The sequence below is a fragment of the Topomyia yanbarensis genome, chromosome 2 (genome assembly GCF_030247195.1).
Source record: "Topomyia yanbarensis strain Yona2022 chromosome 2, ASM3024719v1, whole genome shotgun sequence".
NCBI lineage: Eukaryota > Metazoa > Arthropoda > Insecta > Diptera > Culicidae > Topomyia > Topomyia yanbarensis.
The window spans coordinates 184,023,366-184,033,176 of record NC_080671.1 but is presented as its reverse complement, the minus strand read 5'-3'; positions in this window follow the sequence as shown (position 1 = coordinate 184,033,176).

Below are 9,811 nucleotides of genomic sequence, written 5' to 3'. Positions count from 1 at the left end.
CCGGATGACGTCGCCGGAGAGCCGTCGTTGCCACCGCGAGTATTCAAGTGCGTGGGATTGTCTTTGAATCCCCTCGCCCAAGTAACACCTCGGCATTGTGCATATTTGTGAAACCAGCAAAACGAGCCAGCCAGCCAGCCAACATCGGGCGGACGCTGCAGCCCAGCCGGGAGTCGTCGTCGACAAATTTGCATACACGTAAGAAATGACATCATCATCCATTTCGCCTGACTCATAATTAACACTAATGCCATATATAGCGGGCGCAAGTAATGGGACCAGTCTGAATCTATAACAACAAACTTTGCGAAAATACGTGCCTCGATAATTCCTGACCGATGGTCGAGGCGCGAAATCTAAATTGAATCGGACTTTGGCCGTTCCGGCAGCCGAGGTTTGCTAGTTCGGGTTCGTCGCTTGCAGCAATGCAAGTCTCGTTCACTTTTGTTCTTGCTCGCTCTTCCAGGACCCAGACTCGGTCATAAATTGTGGCAAATTAATAATGCCCTACACTCTAAAGATGGTGCCAAAGGATACCTCCTTGGATGGTTTGGCTAGTTCAAAGCAGCAGGCAGAGTTAATGAAAAATTAGCTTTTTATCAACAACATTAGCACAAAACGAGGCCTTTTTTTTGCTGGCGTGAGCTACGACCGGTGATAAAAGTTAAACGCTTCGTAAACGCTCCGCTCAGGTTTCAGCTGTGCGATCATAAGCCATGCTAGCAAGGGCCTCTGGGAATGACATAACTAGCGGCGAGAGCTTATTATTTTCAGCGAAATGAGCCACGATTGCACTCCGGGAAATTTCAAATTTGTCTAAGATTACAACTGGCCGTGGACTATAATTCATAATTACAAGCCAGTATATTATTCCCAATCCATCCACAGGGTTTACCGGATGCCCGGGACGAACGGGCAGAATGCTGAAAAAGAACGAACGGGCGGAGACAACGTAATAAATTGTGACGGAAAATGTTTGCACGATAGAAACTTGTGCCGGTTCTTTGGTACCACAGCGGTTTGAACCCGGAAAGGGTTTTGGGCGCTGCAGGAGGCGAGAGGTGCTGAAACTTTTCCGTTACTCTCGCTGTTACGTGCCCTTGCAAATCTGCCGGAATCGTTCTGACCAGCTGCACCGCGAGACCACCCGGGTGCTGACAAAAGAGGGGGAAATACAGGACCCAACACCTTCGATACCCGCGAGGGTTTCGGCGCACGTTTCGATAGGGGGCCGTGATCGTGCAATGAAATTAAATAGCATCCGGAAGGAATTTCTCAGGTGCTTAGCAGAATAGAGTGGCTTTTTCGTATCGTATCTGTTGATCTGTCGTCTATAGCAACTAGAATTTTTAGTGATTTGTAAAATTGTCCGTTTTTCCATATCCTTAATCAAATTGTACACTGCGTGAAAAAATTATGTATCTCTACGCAACGTGAAAGGTGTATATGTAAACTAACCTTAAAGAATCATGTTCTTATAATACTTTTTAAGTACTAAGATAATAATTCAAATGAAAAAAATGTTCATATATTATTCGCTAAAATACTACAAACCCTAGAAAGTAAAGAAAAATTTCTCGTTGCTACTAACTCTGAGCAAAAATTTCAACATAACCTCAAAAATACCGTTCGAAGTGAAAGCACTTGGCGCCACTACACGAAACTACGCAAAACCCCATCGCAGTTAGCTCTTAGTTCAAGTGGTCCTTGAACACGATCAAGAGACCTCCACTTAACCTTGTAAGATCCCACCTATCTCAAAAAACTAGCTGCATGCCCGAAGATCATGAAAAAAAAACTTCGCAAAAATTGGCACTGCAGCAGCCTGGCGAGGAGCGACGACCTTTTGCTTGTCATCCCCGCCACCAGCGTATTACCCGCGTGTTCTCGAGAGTTGAAAGATCCCTACCTACCGGCAAGATCCACTTCCAGCCGAGCGGCGGAGGGGTGATGACGAAGACGCCGATGATCTATGTAAAGTATATAGGCATAGAAATCAATATTTATTATTGCAGAAACAATGAATTCCCCCCGCTCGTTAGTAGGGCGAGCGGATGCACCGGCGGTGGCGGTGAGGCGACGACGGCGGCCGGCGGTCAACCGATATCGACCCGATCCGATCGCTGATTTATGAGTCGTTCCTTGCTCCATTCTTCCCATCTCGGCACTGGACGGGTTTCGTAGGAAACTCCCGGCAGGACTATTTCTGGGATCGGTACCTTGTGCGACAAACTCGGAACGCATCAACCGGCGAGACCGCGTGGAAGGAACGTGTCGCACGCACATTGACTGTATTTCACCTCGACTCTATGGGAGATGTGATAAAACCAGCCTTCCTTTGCTAAGACCATAAAAATCCGTACCGGTATATGTGGTGCAGCTGCAGGATGAGGGAGAAGAATTGGGGAGTGGAAGGGATCACATGATTGTATGCTAACAAGCAACGATCGGAACAGATGATTTATGAGACTCGCCTTAATTGCGATGATGTGTTTGCAAAAAACCGAACAGCAAGCAATAAAAGGGATGTCGGAATCAATTATCGGCGGTGATCCGCGAGGCCGCTGCAATGTTCGGTTCACAAGTTGGTGCGCCTCAACGTGCACTGCAGTATGTATTGTCTGCTCCCTCGCGGGTGGAATGTGGCGATCCGTGATAGGATTTGCGGGTGAACAAATTCCATAAATCATGGACTCTGTTGGTATTCGGGTTGGAAGAAGCCCATACCAGGGCATAGATCCTGCCGTTGCGCGGGAAGATTGCATCAATCGTCCAGGATTTGTTGCAAATATTGAAGAAAATGTGAGATTACGGAATGCTGGGAATGTTCATGTGTGAGAAAACAGACAAACGATCACTATTTTAGTGTTTTTGTTCTGTTGGTTGAAGGTGATTATCCTGATTACGCTGGAGAGTCGAAACAATCCTATTCGATTGACATGCCATGTTGCACGAATGACTATCCAGGAATGTAATGTAGTCCCTTTTTATTTATTTTATTTAGTTCGTTTGTTTGATAAGGTACATTTGCGGTTAAATTTCTTAAACCTTGAAATATTTTTACATTTCTTATTTATGTTGGACCCTGTTGTGTTTGATCATTCAAAAGACAGGTACGACGTGCGGCTAATATTTAAGTTCCGGAAGGAAGGTGGTGGACCAGCAAAGAGGACACGGAATTTACGGATCGGATTGGCGAATTTGAATCCGAAATATTTCAGTGGACACGACACTTCGGTAGCGTTCGGTGTAACGAAATTCAAACTTCTGCTACGCGGTCGACTGCACCGTTATTAAAAAACCTTAGCACTTGGGTAGCGTTGAAATTTATCCTTCGTGGTCCGTTCTCGATGGTTGAAATTAAAATAAACCCAATATGACTGTACCTCGAAGGCAATATTTCAGTTGACGTATACATTTTAGTGTTAGTGGCCGGTCATACATGTATGCAAAATTTTCCTTCACCTAAATTTGTGGGTTCGGCTAATATACAGAAAAAAAATCGAATCCGAACATACATGTATAGGATTCCTTCAAATTTTGAAAACTTTTTCCAAGGCCCGAAGTGCCGAGTTTCATATAGCACACTGACTCAGTTCGACAGTGTGAGTGTGTTTTATAGTAAGGTTTAAAAAGCCTTAAAAGCCTGGCCAGGAGTATATTGGCACTGCGTGGTACCCACAACTCACTTCCATTCCACCACACTCCTTACTCCTTTTCGCTCTTCTTCCCCACGGAACTACATCAAGGTATTACTTCATGGGGGCTCATTTGGTCACATCTCTTTATTTTGCTTACGAATTTTCCGCTGCGCTCTCGGAGTCTCAATTGATCCATGAAATGGCTCGATCTTTAGGATCATTTAACTCTCGACTCTTCTTTTACTTCTCGACTCCATCTATTACGTAGCAATTCATGTTAGTAGCAAGCGTCTCAGTGTACCGCTTAGCTGCTGATTCATAAGCCATTTAACTTCTGTTTCCGTGAGTTATTCAGCTCCAAGCCTTATCACGATCTATTTTGATAGTCTCTGGCGGTGAGCTCACCCTACTCCGACTGATAATTCCGCGACGGAGGAATTTCTCCCGACACCGATACCCACTTTCTTGAGCCATTTTAGATCCCAGTTTTATCGAGATCTACTCGGACATTATCCAGCTGTGAAACTGCCCTGCTCCGACTGAGAGTTCGCGGAATTTCTCTCGGTACCGATGTCTGTTTCGTGAGCCAATTAGCTCCCAACCAATTAGAATCTAGCCTACTGTGAATTTTTTGGCGGTGGATTTATCCCGATAGCGATGCTTGATTTCGTGAGCCATTTAGCTCCCCGCTTCGTCCCGATCTACTCGATCTAGTCCCTGGCAGTGGACCAACAGTGGCGGCGCCAAGGGGGGGGGGGCGAAGGGGGCAGCCACCCCGAGCGGCAAATTTTGGGAGCGGCATATACTGTTCAACATAATTTAATTTTTATTAGTGATTATCATTGTTCTTTAATCGCGATAGACGTTAGGCGCATGTGAAACGTTTGAATTCATATTGCTTTGGCGCCTGTAGAAGATTAAGAGTGTTAACGATCAGAAGTACGACGCATCTGATGAAACAAAACAATATATATCTGAACCTGAACCTCAAACGTAACGATCTTAGCAAATCCAAACGGAAATTGTTTTAAAAAATTCCTTTATTAAAACTTAACTGTTTTTGGGAAAAAAAACTGTAATGGCCTGAAGTTAACAAAAGGAAGACTAAAGGTAAAAGTGCAGTTTATGTCTCACAAATAAGGAACCGGAAGAATTGGGTTCTCACTGCTGTAACTGAAAATAAATTTGATTTTTCTTATGTTTTTATTAACCCATTCATGCCCATGTTGTTTGTGGACAACAACGTTTTTAAACAGCTATAGCTTTTGATTAAGGCAAAATTTGCTCACAAAAACAAGTAAGGCTAATAAAGGTGACTATTGCCTTTCATTTGAGTATTAATAGTTTCAAAGACCAGTTCTAGAACTGAAGTTGTTGCAATTAGTCCGATTGGATTCCGATGGAGCAATGCTGCCAGGAACATTTACGTTGACGACGGAAAATGAATTTTTCATGTATCTTCGTTATGTTGCAATATTTTTGAAAATTGATCAAACTTATCAATTTAGACTGTCTTTGGCTATATTTTCCACGCAATTTGACTATTGTAAATATTCTAGGAGATTTGTATTGAGCATTGGAAGGTAAAAAAGTTGGGCATGAAAGGATTAACACTGTCTAATTGTGGCAAATATATCCTACACATTGTACGGCGTTTTATTTATTTTCAACAACCTTTTCAAACTTTTGAGATTTTCCAACATTTACAATTGCAATTAGTTTTGGACAAAATTTGGCACTAACCCCTTTAAATCTTTTGTTATCAACCTTACCAATGAGTCTAATGCCACCATGCCCTTTGCTGTACCAATATGTCATCTCTAGCCCACTCCTTTCATTGCCGTTTGTCGCTTCGCAGAGCACGAGGACTCTTCAGGTTCCCTTCATCTTGGTCAACCCACCTTGCTCGTTGTGGCTACTTGTGCAAGTCGGATTAGTTTTGGGAACCTTTTTCCCGGGTTGTCGTCCGCCACTTTAGCCACGGGCCCAACTCGCCACAGCCTCGCATATTTTGCTGTTGCAAGTCGTGATTCATACGTCATATCTACATGCTGTCTTCCAACTGCATCGGACCATGGATCATTCGCAACACCTTAAGTTCGAAAACACCAAGGGTACGTTGCGTTCTTCTGGCGCCCTTGGCGGAGTCTCAGTTTTGTGCCCTGAACACCACTTTGACTTTTCTTTTCTGTTCGCATTTCGAACAATGATTGAGTGAGTAATTGAAAATGGCACACTTCTCGTGACTTACTTTATGACTTATCTGCACTTAGATTATAAAGTAAATAAAGATATCGAAGTATGTAGACTTACAAAAAAAGAACGATAGCTATTTTTTAGAAAATCCTTCGAAAGTGGCGCGGAAAATCGAACCCATCAATATAGAGTACCATAGATACAGATATAGATATAGATAACTAAAGTTTGAAGACATTTTAAAAATAATTTCACAGCAGATTTGTTTGTCGAGGTTAGGTGCTTGATGTCGAGTGCTGGAGATTTTTTAGCAGACTTTATGACGGACTGCCAGCATCTAAATGTCGGTTTACATAGTTGAGATCGGAGGTGTTGTTACCGTTTCGATTAGGTGATTGGTTGGTTGTTTCAAGGACCGCTTTTTCCAGTGAGTGAAGATTTTGAATGGCAATCGCACAGGACGGGACAAACTTGTATGCCCCCTCAAACTCTCATAGGGTGAACTTTAGCAGTATTGCTGTGTCGGACTTGTTATTCAACATAGTTCGTACCGCGCGTCATGTTTAGCGCTAAATAAAAGAAAATAGGCCATTGTAGTAATAAAACCGCGAGTGACAAGTGCGCCAAGAATCAAAATTTATTCAAATACTGAAGAGAGCTACGCCTCACCACGACATATCGTTATGCTGTATTGGCTCAGGAAGAGTATGACTCTGACGATCCCCATCGTGAGACATTTGTTACTTCTCCTAAAACCTGTAATCGAACCAGCTGTAGTTACAGCTCTTGGTCTTGGAAATTTGAGATCAAACAAGGAGCTTCCAGCGTTTCAAGAAACACCAAAAATTGGGATATCTTCTCGCTGATAAAGGATCTAACTTTCTTCATGGTCTTTGCTACAACTTTAGGAGGTGGCCTGCTTACTGCCCATGATCAAATATTTGTCCCATTTTTGTTGCTATGCAACTATGAAAACGAGCGTTAAGTTTGCAACAATTTTTGCTATTTTAAAATGAAAGTTTGAGTTTTGAGATCAACGATATTTATTGTGAATGAATCTGAATGGGACTGATAGGGTCGCAAACTTGTGGTTCACATGCTCTGTCACATGGCAGTTGATCTTTATTATTCTTCAACCGTATGATTTTCTTCTGATCCACAACTAGATTCGGTGTTAGGAATCTGTCGTCAGCTGCTCGCGCGTCCACGGGTTGAATAGCGCACCACTATCTTCGTCTACTGATTCGTCATTTAGATGTTTGTCATAATACTGCTTCCACCTATCGATCATTTCAAACATATCTCCCTGTGACACATGAGCTTCGCGAGAACGATTCGCCTTCTCGTAAAACATCCTTGTCTTATTATCGTCGTATAGCTTCAACGCCTCGTTATCTGAATCTACGGTTTTTTCTGATATCTGCTTGTCTCTATCGGTTCTCGTTCACCCTCGTACGGTGCTGCATCATTCCCGCCTCTGCCGTATTCTCCTCTTCATCTCAGTAGTGCTTCATAAGTTGCTCCAGCCGTCAAGAGTAGTCTTCCGTTGGTAGTGCCGTCTCCAGCTTCGTATTTCCGCAGCATGATCGTAGTTGATAGATGTGTAGTCTCGGCGTCCATGCACACGAGTGTTGCACTAACATTTCTGTGGTTGCGAAGCTCACGCGTCGTTGGCCGTTGTCGTACGTAACGGAGTGCAGACTGTCCGGTTCATTCACCGGTTTGTACCTGCTGCCCTATCTGGGCGCTCATGTCGCTATAAATCAGCTTAACATATCATCGTGAGCAGCTGTCGTAGAAACACTCCAGCTCCGCCTAAAATGCATATTTGTCGCTCACTGGTCTCGCTTTGTGTGGGCAGTGAACGTTGATGATACGATAGTTGCTTCTCACTACACAAATTCTCTCGCTGTTACTTGATCAAGCGTGGGCGAATCTTGTCCAGCACTATAAAACCCAGCTCGTTGCTCAGGTAGAATGTGGCTGCTCGATGCCCGCTTTTTAACACTTTCTGTCCTGCCGAGCAAAGTTTCTGCAATGCTGACTCCGAAGTTGCGAGTTTGCAGCTCGTCGTGCAGAATTCGGTCGATCCCCTGGAAGCAAAGCGACTTACAGTTCCAAATTTCCAATAGCACTATTTTTTTCGTAGCATGACTTAATTGATCCGATTCGTACGCAAAGCTGTGTTTCCGGGCGGCTTGTTACACCTGCACAAACCTCTTATCTGGTCGGAGGCTTCTCATTTCGCTACAGAAGGTGACGATAGTCCACAGATTATCCGTTGTGTGTCCAACAAAACAGAAAAAGGCTGACAGGGTACCCGGGTATCCGAAAATTCAAAAGTTTTTAGCTATGTCAATTTTTGATCGATTTAGAACACTTTTGGATGTTTTGAATTCAGGAATTCATCCATTTTTAGAATCGGGAAATTGAACCCGAGGAATACATATGGTTCCCGCTAATACGGATTCCCGGAAGGATATTCCAGTACTGTGAAACAATTTGTAAATAATAATAAAATTCTATAGGTATCAAAATTCTTGAAATTGTCTCGGAAGGTTTTTTCTTATCGATTCGGTATTATATGACGATATGACTTCGGAACGGTCACTCACGGCCTTGCAGGTACCTGCTTCGAAAAGAGCGTTGCGGGGTCAATTATATTATTATATTATATATAACTTACCTCCGGAAATTCGAATAACCGGGAAGCAGATACATTTTTACAAATTCTAAAAGTGGTTGAGTTCCGGAATTCAAAACATCCAAATGTGTCCAGATTGGATAAAAAATGCAACAGTTATGAGTATTTCGGGTTTGGGGGCACCCGGGTACCCGGCGGGCCTGTTACAGGGTAAATGAAATCCAAAAGCCCTTCGTCAAGCCCCCGATCACTGTATCATTTAATATCATCAGTTAGTTTTATTCCTCCAAAAGCTATGTTTGGTATTATTCTAAGATGTCACTATGTCGCAATTTTCAGTTTGAGAAAGAGTACTGGAATGAATGGGGAACATGAATTAAAATCTGCAAAGGAGTACGCTGTCGGACCCAACACGGTTAAGTGCGATCTTATGAACAGAGTTGTAGCCTCACTTTGCTCATCGTGATTAGTACGTAACGCTGATGCAAGGCTACTTGGTCAAGCTTGAATGCGTTTTATTCTGTTGATTCTAAATTGATAAAAAACAAAAGGAATTCCGCCCTTTTAATTTGGTCCGGGCGCGCTACAAAGTTTCAAATAATCTTAACATCAAGTAGTATTTCGAGCAAATCTCGCATTTGTTTAATTAATTTTCATAAAACGAATACATCCAGTGTAAAAAAAAAACTAGATGAATGTCAAAGTAATCCTTGTTGTGAACTATTTTGTAACAATTTTCATCAACATACGCGGAAAATTGTATTGATGAGATAGTTTGGTTAGTCAGAAATATGTAAGAGGCGGCAAATTTAACCTTTTGCCACGAGCGGCAAAAAAGCCTGGCGCCGCCACTGGGACCAAGCCTACTCAACGAGACAGACAGTAGGTGCCGAGGTCTGTCCAGCGATTCCAGGTGGACCTGCTGCTAACTGTTTGCGCGATTTAGTCGATCTAGTCACCGGTGTACAGTGGGACGGAATCAAAAAAAGCCGGACATTGATATTTGCGACGAAACTATTGGCTATGGCACTTTGATGTCTTCGGAAAGGTTTCTTTATTTTTTAAGTAGTTTAATGTAATATTGGAAAATTTTGATTGAAGGGGGTATATACGCAGATAAAAAATAACTATGCAAGTTGTTGCCAAAATTGATAGTCATGTATGGAAAGTTTGTAGACGAAATGATTTTATGAAACTTTGTTGAAGTACCAAAATGGCTATCTGTCAAGCGAAAAAAGTTATGGGGTTAAATTGAAGTACATGTCGGAATACCCCCTTAAAAAGTGTTTTTTTTATTGTAACTTTTTTATTTGATTTTTTTACAGTTTTT